We start from the raw sequence: 16,570 nt of genomic DNA on the forward strand, positions 1-16,570 counted from the left end.
TAAAAGAACATTTTATGTAAACACTAGCAAGAACCTAGCAAGAGGCAAGACGAGGCACTTGCGCCTCGTCTAGATTTTAACCCAAAATTAAAAACAAAATGTTTTGTTGGAAAAATAATCCCAAGGTGAACAAGATTGTTTTTTTTTCTCAAGAAATACCTTATTAAAAATGTCAAGAAGGAGTTCCAGAGTTTCTAGATTTCAAAATTTTCTGGAGGGCATGTCCCCAGAACCCCCAAGCAAGATCTGCCTCGTCTACGGCGAAGTTTAGTTACGGCCCTGCTCAACTCCTTTTTTTAAAACGTCAAACGTCACAAACTGTATTTTTACTTTTTTGTGCAGTCTCAAGTTCGTTTTTCCAAACTTTGAAAACATCTTTATGTAATATGTTTCCGTTCACAGGAACATTCACTCATTAAAAATAAAAAGACCCTCGAGGTCTCTTGTAGAAACTTTTTAGCAGTTTACCGTTATCTAAATAGGAGGGACTAATGGACTTCAAATTCAGAGATCCGGGCTCGAACCTGGACGCTGTTGTCACATTGTATTTTTATGGGTAAGACAGTTTACTCTCAAAGTGCCTCTCTCCATCCAGGTGTATAAATGAGTACCGGCGAATCGCTGGGGCAACCTGACGGAATGCTGGAGGGTAACCTGCATTGGATTAGCATCCTATTAAGGGTGATTAGAGCGATTTTCGTTGTCTTTTTGTGGCACAAAAACCGGTGTTAAGCGCCGGTCTAATAAGCTAATATGCAAACGAGAGATATTGCAATTCCTCTTATCTTAGTTTTAAATATTTGTGTACCAAGATTGTGGATCGCAAATGATTTTGAAAGATAGCATGTTAACAGGCACTCTTTAGAGCGAGCAGAATTGTTATTACGCACTTCCTGCTCATGAGCTTTAGAACAACACTGGTTCACGGGCGGCCATGGTCTCGTTTTTCTCATCCGACGAACCATGGGTACAAAAGGAAACACTCGCAGTTTAACTACAAAAAGACGGAAAAACAACTTGTCTCTACTGACATTAAATTAATAATTAAAGAACTTTGACGATGACCTTGGGAAAATCGGACATAGCACCTCATGTGGCTGTTTGTCTTGCCAACATTAATAATTATCCGTAAAAACGTCTGTCATAGCTCATTACATCCATTGACGATAAGAGATATTGGGCAATCATATTTCAACACAGAATGTTTTTTTTTTCTCCAATACGCCACCAGTTAAAAGCATAACGCTAGATCTGGTGGTGTGCAACTGGTGAAAAAGGACTTGAAACATAAAGAAAACCGTAAAGCTCCGGTCATAAACCTGCCCCAGGTTATAACCCCATCAATTGTTAAGCTCCCCCCCCCTACCCTGAGGGTCTCAATAGGGTTAACCGTTAGCCGTAAAACGGACAAAAAATTTATCCGTTATGCTGGATTTCCACTGTCGCGTAATTTTTTTGCGTGCGTTCACGTGCGTGAAAAAAAATTGAAGACAATGTATGAACTACTCGCGTAAACGTGTACGCAAGTCGTTAATACATTGTCTCTAAATTTTTTCACGCACGTAAACGCACGTAAAAAATTCACGCGTCAGTGGAAATCTAGCCTTAGGCGTAAAATGGTAACCGTAAAAATCAGTCAGTAATTATAAATAAAAAAGAGTAGATCCCTTCATCGTCCCGGAATGGTCCTAAGACCAAAAAATGTTTTAAATAATGGAAATTATTTTTTTAACTTTTAAAAACAATTGAAACTATTTTTTTACTTCTGTTATCCGTAATGGAAATAAACTAACCGTTAGCCATAAAAAAGCCAAAATATTATCCGTTAACCGTAAAAGCCACCACCCCATTGAGACCCTCCACCCCCCCCCCCCTCTCAACAATACAGACGAATAAACTCTAATCTTCAGTTGCGTTGTTGTTATAGCAACACTGTTATACATCGATATGTTCCAGTTACATTGTTACTTCTCAAGTATAGTTTTTTTGGAGAAAATTCGTGCAATTCGATTAAGGAAACGAGAGTATTTATTTTGAGACGTGTTTAAATATCGGTTCCACTTCCGTGGTCAGGGACGGCGGAGCCGGGAGGGGGGGGGGGGTTGGGCCCCCCCCCCCCATATTTTATAAAAAAAAATTTTTATAAGAGAGTTTTTACCCCCCCCCCCCCCCCTCTCTCCCCCCCCCCCCCCCCCCCCCCCCGTGGTTGCAAGGTCACTAAAATCAATTAAATAGGCTTAGGGATTACAGCCTAAATTCTACGGTAAAATGAAAATGAGAAACAAAGCAATGAAAAAAGCAACAGATTAAGGGTATCTGTGAAGCACTCCAGAACACAACTTGTCACAGCGCTAAAATATCACGATTGTTTAACGAAGTAACACTCAACAGTCTCGCGACTGCCAACCCTGCGACTTTGGGATCTCAGACCTAATTTGGATTAAGTGGGAAAAGCGGGAGGAACCTGTGTCTGTTTTTTGATGAAGGGAAGAAAACTATAAACATAAAATCCCCGGAGCGAGGACACAACCAACAGCGAACTCATCCCACATATTAAGCGGAAGTTGAGCGCTTGCCCAACTGCTTTCACAATCTGTTGACCCTACTCCCCACACCCCCTCCACGCCCCCAATTTGTGGTTGGTTCAGTTAAAAACTATTTACACACTTGAGAAGAACAAAACCTGAAAAGGTGAGCGACATAACTCTTTCGTTGGGTAACATTTGTTAAAACAATGACCAAAAACACCACCACAAACCTGCGTCAGACGAGAAACAACAGCTTAATCCTACAGATTCACTGATCCACAGGACACTGCGCTCCAATGGAGAAGAAACAACGTCTTTTCATGAGCTGTGGATAAATGAAAAATAACGTAATCTTTCTCCTTTAACGCATGGCTTGAAGTATTTTCCTCTTCGTGCTTTGCCTTTCCAGCGCGCCTCCTTCAGCTCGTACCCTTTGCAATTACTCCTGCTCTAAGCAGATCCCTGCATAACCCGACTGACCTAAAGGCTATGTCCTCAATCTCGTGGAAAATATTACTTTATGGACTTAATGAGGCCAATGCTAAACTTCTAGTTGCAAACGTTAACAGTTCGTTTATCTGCAAACAGTGCTATTTCCACGCGGTTTCAGTGTTACTCCTTAAACTACATTAAGAGTAAAACTCAGTCATACTTTGTAAAGATTCAAGGCCTCTGCGTGCCGCTTAAACTGAAGGAAAGCCTTGCACAAGTGGACTGACATTTCACTCGTGATGCGGATTAGTACGTAATTTTATTTAGCTTCCATTTTGGGACAGTATCAGGTAATTCCATTTACAGATAATGTATCAGTCAAATCGAAGGTTCAACAACCCCCCCCCCCCGCGTTCCCTTTTTCTTTGGGGGGGGGGGGTTTTGGGGATTTTCGGGAGGGTATAAAAATGGGGAAGGGGGAAAAAATGAAAAAAATATGAATTAAGATTAAAAAAAAAAATAATTTTGGGGGGGGGGGAAGGGGGAGGCACAGATTAGGGGAAAAGAAGAAAGTCCCAAACAAAGGATTATGACAACTTAAAACAGAACCTTAGACAGGCATTATACATTACAGCCATTTAAAAACGTCAACGCGTCACGGTATATTGAGCATTTTATTTATTTATTTATTTATTTCTCTATTTTTGCGATGTACAAAGTTTCCTACCAATGTAAAAGTTAAACACATTTTCACAAATTTAAGATAGCTCCGAAACCGCATGTAGAGTTTTTTTTAAATTAAACCTTTGCACAAAATTGAACCTTAACATGCAAAACACAATTCGATAATACGAAGATGGGGGTTACCGTGCATTTTTTTGTAATAAGCACTTAAAATCTTAAAATAAAGGGTGTTTTTTTAAAGGTCATACTGTTGCTGTGGTAACCTTTTACATCACAAACATTACCACAACTTGTTGACCAGTGACTGGGCATTTGGTTGATATCGTTACCGTTATTATAGCATTAACTGATAAATAGTGGTAGGATTGACCCATCAACGTGTAAGGGGTGGAAAGTGCCTGAACGAAAGCGTTGCGCAACCTTACTGCGGATAATTCCACGCTTGATAGGCGCGTGTTATTAAAAATGTCGACTTTATCTTTGTGCGCCAGAGAGGTAAACTTTCAGAGGTAGACGAGCAGGGTGACCGATTATTTTTATCTCTTGGTATGAATTGAGCAATAACCCCAGGGGAGGTACTAGGGATTTCAAGTGACGGGGATGATCGAATGATATTTTTGGGTTCGAGATTTTTGATTCCAGGATTTTTTTGGGGTAGGAAAATTTGGAAAGTATTTTTTTTATTTAAGTAGTGGTGTTTTGGGGTATTTAAAATAATCTGAAGAGCTCGTAGTAGTGCCTTAGCTGCGTAGTTCTACGAATAAAGTAGTTTTTTTTTTGATCTAGGGATCAAAAATTTTGGGGGGTTATGTTGGAAGCTCTAGGGAACCTATTCCCGATGGAGAGTAAGAAACAATCGTTAGGTTTCTTTTTAAATAAACAACCAATTACAAATAGGCAAAGTTTGACAAAAATCTCAGTGCATGTTCTATTTCAGAGCAATGGCCCTAAAGCCAGCTTGGTAAATACATGTAGGCTTAACCCATTATCTTAAAGATGCATGGCCACGCGTGAGGTGCTTGAAAGTAAAACAAACACTTGTACACGGGGATAAGACTATGAACACACAATAAACACAATACCTCTCTGAAAGTACACGCAATGGAAGAGAACGGCCCGTGTTTATTCACTATAATAATGGTTGTAACTTTTCGCGGAAAGATTTCTGAAGGAAGGATGGCTTCAAGGTTCTCTGTTGTTGTATGTGGTAAATAAAACGAAATGGCACACCTTCGGTTTACGAGTCAACAAATCAGCCCCTGAGATCAAGGCCAGACTGTCGCTGAATTTACATTACAACAAAGTTTACATTGCAATGAAAACATGATAAATAATTTGTAACTAGGGGGGAAAATGTCACGTTTTGATCCTTGCTATTACTTTAGGATTTTTCTTGTTTCTTTCTTCTTTCGTATAAAAAAGCCTTAAAGATACTAAAGGCTACAATCGATCGGAAATCTTCTTTCTTACAATACAAAGCACTTTAGCTGTAAGAAATGTGTACAAATCAAGATGCGTGCGAGGAGAAAGGTATTAATTAAATTCGACATCGAAAAGTCAGCTGGTGTGCGTACAAGGTATTATTACAAATTAACCGTACCTGTAACTGATTATGCCGTTACTAAGTCAAAAATAATCCACGAGGTGATTTGCTCGAAAAGAATCACCGGGAGGTAAAAACCGCAACCAGTGAACACAGGTGAATTTTGCTCTCAATGTGCTTCTCTTCGGTGCGTAAATAAGATCCGCTTCCATGTGCAGTCGCGTTAATAGTCATGGCTGTCTACGTCAGTGTTAATGTTAAAAGCCTTACTACAAACCCTTGCTTCATCCTGTGGGGCTCTCGGGTAACGTGAGCACTTATTATTGGCGGGCCTCAATTCAATTAGGCTTGCAAGTGTCTCTATAAATGTCTGATATTCAGTCAGCTTTGATATGTAATGATTGCCACGACCCTAAGGGCACTAAGTAATGTTTGCGCGCTTAAAGTTTCAAAAACATTTTTATTCCTTCCTTTCTTTCTCCATCTAGTGTTGTTATTTCGAAATTTATCCAACAAAATATTCGGCTCATTTGCAAGTTTTATCTCTGCCAAATGGAACTGAATGTCTATTTATACGACGCCGGATGTTAAAACTAAGCGTAAATCGAGATCCGACAACACCATCAAAACCGGGAAGTAACAACACTTTTCGTTAAATTTTGAGCAACAAGGGAATAGCTTTTTTAGCTTACTGTCATTAAACTATGACCCACTAACTCTTCATTTGTTCTTTAAAACAACATTTATGGAGAGTAAATAAGACACAATTGCCAGACGAAAATAATCTTTACCAATAGAGACGCAAGGCATGGTGGCACTGATGAATAAATGTAAAACTTCTTCTCTTCTCTTTGATGTAGCTTTGACTCGACATGACACAACGTGCCGTGAAAATTCATCAAAAACATGTTGTTGTTTTTAGGCTGCACGATTCGAGATAGAGGTAGAAAAAGAAAAGTGGGTTTTTCTCCAGCGTGATCCGGCTCTTTAGGGTCAGTTTTAAAGGTGACCTCGCAAGAGTACCTGTTTTAGCCGCACAATTCACACGAAATGACATCGACTCAAAATACATACAAGTAACACACGAACTGACACTCATTTGATAAGAAAAATAGTCATTGTCCTTAACCGAGAAATAAATTTCAAATTTCTTGTCAGAAAATTGTGTTCCAATTAAATTCACAAAGAAGTCAGTAATAAGTAGGCGCGCTGCAAATTAAGTAATATTCATTTAGATCACTGCCATGAAGAAGATTACGGTAATAAGATTACAAACTTCGAGTAATCTTTTGTCCCATGCTCGCGCGATAGGCTAGTGAAATAGATAATATGGTATTCATCCACCGAATATCTTTTTTCTTCTTTTAAATTGAACGCCGGTTTTTCCCTTTAAAGAACTAACTCTGGCTCAGCGTTATTGCAATAGTTATGTTTAATGGTTCGGCACAGCAAAACACAGCACGTGCTACAATGAGAAACGGCTACTTATTTCCGACTAAGTAAACGGCTTCAAAAGAGCGACACTGTCATTCCATAAACTGTTTATTCTGCATAAAGTGCGGCAAATGTTCTAATTTAAACATTTACGGCATTGTCAAGTGCCACAAAACACTTTCAAGCTCTCCAAGCCTAACCAGAACGAACGGTTCAAGTTAAACGAAAGAAATTGTTCACCTGCACAATTCTGGCACCTTTTAAATAAATGCACTTAGTGAAACACAGCTTATCTGCAACTTTTGAAAAGACGTTTTGTGTAAGGTTAATTCAGTTATAAAGTATGCGTGATAATATAAGAGAAGCCGCCTAAAGATAGATTTCAAGACAGTGGAAAAGAATGCCAAAAAGATGAACAGAAAGTAATGTTGAAAATCAACACACAATCACACGCACCTGCGATGTATTTAGACGAAAATTTTAATAAATACAAAACACTATCCTACAGCGCGCTTGTTTTTTACCAGCAAAACGCCGAACAGGAATTAAACTGCATTCACTTAAGATTTAAACCTTAAATGGAACTAATTTGTTCTAATTCACGCTAGATTAACATGTGCAATGAGTTCAAGCCGTATATCGCCTTGGTGAATTTTGCGCGTCCGGCCCTGAGTGGGCCGCAGATGGTGTGAGATGAGTCCGCACCTAGCCACCTAGGCACTAACAAACCCGCTAGATCTATCGCCGCACAATTCACCAGTTTTCAAGCAATGAGTTAGGTGTCTTCGTGCATATATCTCTCACTGATTTTCATGTTTTACCCAGTAATTTTGACTGTCTTGGTTTGGCATTAAAAACGATACACTTTTGAAAACACCCACTATTATGGTTAAAAATAACAACATACCCTAGCCGACACCTTATATCAACCATACTGGAGAATCTGCTACGCTGTAAACATGACGGTCCAAGCTGGATTAAAATCAAAGTGATAATTGTTTGGACGCGCCAGTGAAAGAAAACGAATGACAAATTTGCGTACTTTAAAATTCACTATTCAGAAGAAGAGTTTAAAAAAATCGTACTTATCACAGCGCTGTTAAAGCGTTTGAATGAAAAAATAAAATCACAATTGCTTAGAACACCTTCTATCTACGGAAACTAAACGCAAATTCACTCTATTGGCGTACGCTACCCTGAGCTTTGATTTCCGTCTTTCTTAGCTTTGTTTCTAACAATGTGAGATGATTTTTCTAAAGGAATTTCTCGAAATGGTTTTGCTGTCATTTTTTCGATTGCGAATAATCAGAAAACGTTTCATTTATTAAGAATTCTTCAGATAACACTAATTTGATTTGACTTGAACGCCACCTTTTTTGCTAAGAATCCGTTTTTTTTATTTAGAAAAGAGACGCGGAGAAAGCTCCTCTGGGAGTCGGTTGTAGCCAAACAAAACGCTGGTCTCGCGTTCGATCGACATTTGCATCTGAACGTGGGGAAACGTCGAACGTCAAGGTTTACGTTGTTTCGCTAAATTCAATTAATGATTCATGATGGCTCACATAAATTCGAATTACATTCATTTAACGAAAAACAAGCCGATAGATTGAAGGTTCAATCCACGACTGTTTGCCATGGTTTGACCGAGCTCGAAATCTCACCACAACATTGTGAACTTTATCCCGAAGCGCAAAAACTCATAACCCACCTTTTTTTGTGTGTGCGGCAGCGCGGCGGATCCAGCAGGCCTTCCTAGGACTTCCCGAGCTATTCCGGAAATTAAGAAACCTTTCGCAACTTCTTTCACCAAGCGAGAAAATGCACTCAGTTTCCCTCGCAGAGAATGACAGGAAACATGTAAATGCTACGGACGATTCATTCAAGAGAATCAGTTTTTTTCCTTTACGTCCCTTTGGAACAAACCGCTACTTCTATTGTGGACGGTTTTGTGAAGGTGGACGTGATAGGTCTCCCCAACAATATCTAATTGAACCTGGTCATTGTACTAAGGCTTATTTCACTTGCAAATGTCGCAGGTGCAGAGGCGAGCTGTGAGAAATGGTTTTTCCTTGGAGTCTAATTGACAGTCGTAATTATTTTCATCAACCAAATTAACGTGTTTATTGGTTTAGACTGTCAAAAACAATTCAAATCTCTCCAACTTGTCACTGGCTAAAACGACCGTTCATCAATATCGAAACTTATGGCCACAGACAATTTCCATCCAAAAAGGGATCTTACGGCGGAGACGTAATCAAAATTGTTAATTAGAGTAATTATCAAAGCTGTTTAAAGTTGCCCCAGTGGTGGCCACAACTCAGACGAATTACAACCATTTCGCTCACGATCTAAATTTCGAAGTTAAGAGTGTTTGCAGAATTTATTCCTCGCTAAATTTTACAATATGCCGATCAGCAAGGCAGTTAAATTAATTCATTTGTTGATATAGTTTTCATTACCGCGACTTCTCTGACGGCGAAACTAACAAAAGAAGTCTGACAAAGATGTTTTTTTTGAGAAAATCTCGTCTCTTCACGCAAAGCTCACGGCGCCTTTGGTCGGACTAGCAACAGACGTTTCGAGTCTTCTTTGAGGAAAACAGTGAGTGTTGGTAGTTTACAAAATAACAGAGGCTCTTGTAAACTAAGCCACGTGCCACAAATAGCAAAATATTCACGATGAATTGGTTTAATTTACTCAGTTGAAAAACTCATTCTTTAAAGCGAACAAAGAGCCCCAAAGATGATTTTGGATTCCTGGGGCGATACATAAACACTTGTTTAGATATAACCGCCACGATACGAAAGGGTTGTTATGAGAAACAATTTCGTTGCTTTGTTAAACTGCTTCGAAGAGATAATTGCAAGTTTTAGTGCGGTCTTTGTAGTGATCCCAAAGCACCGACAGACAAAATCACTAACTACAACAAGTTTAGAATTTAGTGGAACTGAACTTGGTCAATTTTCTACCGGTAAATATCGTAACGCCGCGCTTATAAAGTGAATTAGGGTCATCGAGATTTCGCGATCAATTCTAAATAGACACATTTGGAAAAATCAAGAAAGGCTAAACATCTTATAAGCCTAAACATTTAAAAATAGCAATAAAACGGCATAAAATTTTAATTTCTCTTTGGAGGATTGGAAAGCAATTGTTTAATGTAACGAGTGCTCTAAAAAAATAGAGAGAAGATTTCTTTAGCGAGCGCGCGACCAGAGGAAGACGTCTGAAATGTAGCCTGAAATTTCTTCAGTTTTTTTTTTGTTATAAAGAATCTAAGGAAATGTATGGCAGCTGCTCTACGCGACATGAGAGCTTTAACGCAGGCTTATGGCAAACTCGCCTCACAAATCAGCCGTAATGAAACTCAAAAAGCAAAATTAAGACAAGATAAACACTTTGCAGATGGCGCAATTTCTTCATGAAAATGATAATTTCTTTCCGGCGACGATTCATTGTTAGAAAAAGACCCGGCCACGCACTAACATACACCGCACTGCTAGCTAGTAATTCAGTTTTTCCTCCGGCGTATCGTCGACTTCAAAGCAGAAGAGAAGAATTCCCCCGAGGGCATTCCTTTTTGCGCTTTTTCGCTGTAAGCTGGCAGACGATCCATAAAACAGCGAGAATTTAAGGGATTGTTCGCCACCTCACAAATACAAACAGTCTCGATGCGAAAAGTTCACTCTTGAACACAGTGCTTAATGGAGATTATCAGCATAATCATGGTAATTACAATAAATGCGGTGGCGCGCGTGTGTGCGCACGGAACCTGTTGTACACATGTTTTAAGCGAAATAAAAGGCCATTGTCAGTGATTCTACTCCAGTGGCAAGTCAATAATAGTAGTATCGTTCTGAAATCCAAACAAAAGGGCACGAGCAAGACAAGAGAACCGTGGCTAATATCTCCAATAGCGTTCTTGTTCTTTTTCTTTAGTTTAGCACATTGTTTTACTCTTTGGATTTTTGACAGTGTGGTTGAGATTTCTCCTGAAAATGTTTTTTAAAACTAAACTCTCTTGTACATCATTTCAGATGTCGAATCCTATGAATGAGAAAGCCGATGAATGAGAAATTCGTATTTACGGATCTTATTCATTGCACACAATAACTAAAGAATTGTTTGGTTTTGGTACTTGCTTCTTCGCCATTTGTCGCGTCTGTCGCTTCTTTTGAAAAATTATGAAACGGAATAACGGAATAAACATGTTTGAGTCGAGAAAATAACAAGAAGTCAACTAGCGGTTCTGAGCTTAATATAGAGAGCTTTACCCAGTTGCTTTCATATTAAAGTTAATGAGTTCCACCGCTGTAATCAACACGACTTTTCCATCTGCCATAGCAATGAAACTTGTTACATTAACAGATTATCAATAAACTAACCAAGCTCAGCATATACTTACTAAGATTTGTTTGGGAGAGAAAAAATTCACCAACCTTCAAGTTTTCCTTTTAAATGAGATATCTTTTTACGACCACAACGAGCGGTGAAACACGAGGAACGAGGTGACAGAGAATTTAAGACTATTCTTTACTTAGCTCAACTTATAAAACATCAATAAAAGCTTTTTATTGAGATTCTGCTATCATTGGTTGTAATTTAAGTGAGAGAAAGTTGTGCAATTAGCGTTTGGCTGCGCTCCGCTGTCGAATTTCTTCGTTTTAATCCGCGGCTTGAGAGGCGCACGCGAGCAGTTTGTACCACGTGCTTTATTGTCCCGCACGAAATTGTCAATGTCCATCTGCCGGCTGGTGTCTACTGCGCAGGTCCACTCACTTTCAGGTGGCCATTTTTTGTTTCGTTTGTTATATTGCCCGGCGAGGTATTTCTCGGTGCTACTTTTTTAACACCTTAAGCGCACTTTTTAGGCCACATACCTGCTCTTTTAACAAAAACTAGGAAATAATTGTAACAAAAAACCACAGCGTTTTTCACCTGTTCTTAGCAGCGATAGATTTTTAACTTCTGGATACACGAATATTACACCAAACAAAAAGAAATCAAATAAGAAAGCACTTCGTTGAGTCGCTGTGATTCCAGCCACGCTGTAACACTTTGCTCCTAAACTCGCACCTTCATGCTATAACTTAATTAGAACTAATTGACAATGCTAAAAGATTCATGGTTACCCTTTCTTGGATTCTTAATTAAATCAGCGTATTCCTGACTCAAACAGGCCATGTTGTCAAAAGCGAAAGAAAGGAAACTAAAAACAAGAGAAACTCCTGTGGATAAGCTCATAGATGGATGGCAACTCGGCGTATACAGTAAATCCCAAGGTCTTACAGAGGAACAGAAACAGTGTACATTAAAAAATTTACTCAAAGCGCCTCTCATTCTCTAAACTCCGAAGTGTAAGTGAATGCTACTGACGTGTGTAGCATTTACGGTATTTGCTAAATTGTTATCGCTCATTGAAGATTTCCAAGTATTAACAGTTATCTTTTCTTGCATGTAGCAAGCAGTGTTATCTGTTTTTCTTTTCTGATTCTTGAAAGAGAGAACATATGAACGAACTAAGGTGGGTAATCGCAAGTTGCACTTCTGTTTTACAAGATTGTCATTACGACTGTAGTTTGACAGTTACTACACGTAAAGAGGAGATTTTCAATAAAGCTTCAGGAAAAAAAGCCATCTTACCTTAAGACGAGCGTTTAGGAGGATAAAGTCTAACTTCCCTGGACTGCTTTGACGAGAAGTGCTTTCTTTGTAGGAGTAGAAAACAAATGAACAGCCTCGTGTGTATACCTGATGATTCTTAAGAGAAAAACACTCATTTATCTGAGTAAACCGGTTCGTACCTGCCCATAACGACTGCCCCTTTTTCCGCCCATTGTTCTAAAGTTGATTAAACATCTGCATGCCATTTTAACAGCAAACAGCGGTCCTGGTAGCACTAGTAAAGCCGCATTGAGATATTTGCATTGTAGATAACTTAATATTTTAAATAATAAGCACAGCTACGAACTGCTGTTTTGTTTTATAACAAAAATGCTGTTATTTTTTCTTAAAAGTACAAGAACTAGTTTGTAGCTGTGTATTTACTTAACAAACTGCCGGACAACTTTGTCTAACGAAGTAAAGTGAGTACACAACTTTTTATGAAAAGAAAAGGTTCACTAACATTTACCTTAACTCAAAAGAGCAACCGAAAATCCATATGTCACTCATGTACGGGTAAATTTTACTCAATTACTGCCGGAATTGTCCTGTAAATTATATACTGCTAACAGTAGAACCTCGCTAATGCAAGCACCAGCTAAAGGGGCAGACGCGTGTATGCCCATTAATGAGGTGCTTGTAGAGATTAAAGAGGGGGATTTGTTATTTTGGTCTCCCGTTGTTTTTTTTTTTTTTGGTTCACAATATAGAATCCAAAGAGGCGGGATTTGTATGAATTTTGGTCTCCCCAGGTCCAAGTGATAACGAGGTGTCCATAGATGTTTCACAGTCGAAGGTGAAAGTTCTAATAAATGCTAATAAACTTACCTGTATGCCTGATTAACTGTCTACACTGCCCAGTATCACAGTGTTTTTAGGTATCTGGATACCAGCCTGAGCAAGAACCGACGTCTTTCTTCACACGTCAAACTCTATAGCCTCCCGGGAGACAGACTACGAGTAGCGGTTAGCCCCTCGTTTTTTCAGTCCGTCCAGCGTGAAGCTAAAAAAGAGCGCGGAGAGGTAAAATAGCAGTGCGAAATTTGGAAGCCATTTTTCCTCTCGCCCTATTTTTCGCTCCACGCTCGATAGCCTGCGAACAAAGACGTATTTCAGAAATACGCGGAAATACGTCTGCGGAAAGACGTCTGCGTTCGCAGGCTACACGCTTGACGGACTAAGAAAGAAGAGGAGCTGCTCCTTGTCTACCCGAGTGAGAGGGTCGTATGGAATTTGAAGGGTCGAAACAAGACGTCTCTCTCTGTGAAGAAGAAAATATGAGAATTAGACTTACTTGACGCTTGTTCAGCAGTGTATCACAATGTCCGTATTACTTACGGGGAAAGACAGCATAAAGGTGAATTTAGAAAAATTACATTTTTATCTCGCCTTATATTTGTTTATGAAGGTGATACCATTTACACATAGACTCGATGATAAAAAGTATCACAAATTGTACACACCAAAGTGACTACTATCACCTGCTGACATCCTGTAATCAGTGTGTTTTATCTAGAGCGAAGCTCTCTTGTTGTGCGAAGGAGAGGAAGGAGTCGGTTGCGACATGTCCAACGGATGGAAGCGGACCTACTGCCAAGTCCGCATTGAGATGGATGCCCCAAAGGAGGTGTAGAGAATAGGTTGGCTTAAAGTGACCTGGCGAAGGACCAAACCTCATCATCTAGCTAGCAGTTGGGCTATGGGCACAGGACCAGCAGCTGTGTGGGAACCCTTATGGAAGCCCCTTGTACCACTTTGGGCACCTCAAGCCTAGCCTGTGTACAGCCGTCCTGCTCCGCTATAAGGGACTTTAAGATACCTGGTAAAATTTCGCGAGGAGGACTGGGCTGATGTCGACGTTCTTGGCGGGAACTTTCAACGTTAATGCCGGCGTGTGTGAATGGAGGACGGCTTCGTTAGTGGATCGTAGCATGGCTTCTTTTAAAAACATTTGGCGCTTCTAGCCAAAAGTCCGGGACCACAAAGCACCATTTTCATTCACAGGGTACAAATTCTAAGTAAAATTTTTGTATAAACACAAGCAAGAAAGTTCATAATTTCACCCACGTGGCTTTGCCATCAGCGTTTATGCAAAGCACTGCAAATATATACGCAACCGCAAACAAAACTCAACTTTTTAACTTTTTATCAGTACCAAACCAAGAATGCCATAAAGGACCACCTAACAAAGTAAGAGAATTAAAAAATAATGAGATTTTTAAATGAAATCATACAAATAGCACTCCCGTTCACTGGTGGACGGCAAAACTCTACTTCTCACGTCCTCGACAACAGCTGGACGGAGCTGGACGGCAATGTGCGAGCGGGCATGCGCAATATAGGCTACTTCCGGTCAGCCGTCCTCGAGGTCAGCCGTCCAGGTATTTTAAAGTCCCTATTTTTTTGAGAGCCCTGAGTGAGCCAAGTGTAGACTTGTTATGTAAACCGTCACTGTAAGGTACTTAAATTTCACAATGCTCCTCCCCTTTGCTTTGCTAAAACAAAGTTACAAAAGTGTCAAGAAAAGTGTTATGTCAGCTGACGAGGACGGAGGGGCTATGTAGATAACAGAGACTGAAGTCTGCTTTGAATCCGCCATTCGAATTCAGTGATTTAGATGAGTAGTCACGTAACGCTAACTCCAAGTGTTACTACTGATAAAGTGAATTTCTAAAAAAACAAATGTAAGGATATGCATAAATTCTGCATGCAGACCAGTAAAGCTCTAACTGAAAACTGATATGCTCTAAGTGCTTTTTGACCGTCACGAAACACTCGAGTACTCCTCCACGTCACACAGTCAGATTAGGCGTTGCGTGACGAGCCAAATGGTCAGTGCAGATAAAGCTCGTCTCACCATTCAGAAACACGCTTTTACCTTCGAAAGACATTAGTAATCATAAATTAACTTTGCATATTTTGCCTCTGATGCAGCGAACGCTGTGTATTTATTGGGCATTACCGTTATTTTCAGCTGTACAACCATTTATTATTCACCTTTCAAACACCGGCGGTTCCAAGAATTGTTTTACGAAACTGGGAAGTTCCATCAAACATGAGCCAAAGTTTCTGACGAACCGCCAAACAGCCGGTTGAAAAATTAAAAGGCTGTTTTTTTATTTCCATTTGTATCGTGTTTCTTAGTAAGCTTATTTTCTGTCTTCGTTTCAACCCTTTCATTCAACTACACATCGCTGTACGTAAATTAAAAAAGTGCAATAAGAAAAATTCGCTAGTTGAAAGATGGGAACTAAAACTTACCATTACTGAATGTCTGTGAACTTTCCTTTGTCCTTTCAGATGAAAAATTCGAGACAAAACACTCAAGCCAAGCGCAAATGTACGTTGTCTAGAAAAGGACGCCATCTTCTTCATGTCGATCAAACGTGGCTGACCTAACTGTTATTCCACTCTGAGAACGCCACCCTACAGAAAAATCCTCCAAAACAATTCAACTCATTGTAAAGCAAAAAAGAGATGCATATTTTGGGTAAAAAATCAGTGAAAAGAGCGAGAAAACGGCCGAAGAAATATGAAATCAGTTCATCAATCGGTAACAGAGGTCGTAATGCGATGCTCGTGTTGACAGATACAAAACGCGGCTACCACAGTTTTCCCGCTCAATTTTCCCGCCTTTGAGTGCGCCTCACGCGGTATTTCCCAGCAAACTTTGAGCTGAAATCTGGCAGAACTAGGAAAAATATCAAAGCAACACTGAAAAAAAGATATTAGTTTAAAAGTAACAAAATCAAAACTGGGAACTGTAACTTAACTGCTTTGTATCTCGTAAGCCGCACAGCGCTTATACATTTCATTACCTTTGGCGACAGGGGGATACCTTTGGCAATTTAAGAGCGGCCCGGGAGGCCCTGTCAGGGGGGGATATTGAAATTGCATGTTTTTTATACTTCTGACACCTCAGAAGCAATCGATCCGCTGTAAATGACCTTTATTCACCTGGGAATGTTTTTGAAAATTTCAGCCATTTGTTACTTCGCCTTTTTGAGATAGACTATTGCAATTTACTGATTTAGTGTTTGCTTTTTTAAAAGCTTACACTTTTAAAAAAAATGTAAGCTTGGATCCTGCTTCTGGTCCAATCTCAAATGCGTGCAAACTCGCTCGAAAACCTCCTCTCCTTCCATGACCCCTCACAAGACAACTCTTTAATCTATCAAGGCCCGCACTTCCTAACCGGCCGTGGTTCTGACGACTAGTATTATAGTAATGCATCAGTCAATTGAAACCCCGGCCCCCCGACCCCCGGGACTTAGCGGGGATTTAA

General features: G+C 39.8%; 1 protein-coding gene across 5 annotated transcripts in view; it reads right to left on the reverse strand.

Annotated features, from left to right (window-relative positions):
- LOC144635161 (uncharacterized) overlaps positions 1-15,608 on the reverse strand; it is a 47,602-nt gene extending 31,994 nt beyond the window's left edge. The window contains exons 1-4 of one of the 5 annotated variants that reach the window (XM_078494220.1): positions 15,547-15,608; positions 13,114-13,941; positions 12,265-12,381; positions 2,759-2,853 (exon numbers count right to left, since the gene is read on the reverse strand). The gene's annotated coding sequence lies outside the window, so the exon portion shown is untranslated. Of the gene's footprint in view, positions 1-2,758; positions 2,854-12,264; positions 12,382-12,754; positions 12,834-13,113; positions 14,041-15,546 lie in introns of those variants that run through there. The other 4 variants (XM_078494224.1, XM_078494223.1, XM_078494222.1 and 1 more) reach the window with 4 other exon arrangements.
- Between the last annotated feature and the right edge of the window lie 962 nt (positions 15,609-16,570).

This window comes from Oculina patagonica, chromosome 13 (assembly GCF_052425735.1).
Source record: "Oculina patagonica isolate OP01 chromosome 13, crgOcupat, whole genome shotgun sequence".
In the NCBI taxonomy this organism is placed as follows: Eukaryota; Metazoa; Cnidaria; class Anthozoa; order Scleractinia; family Oculinidae; genus Oculina; species Oculina patagonica.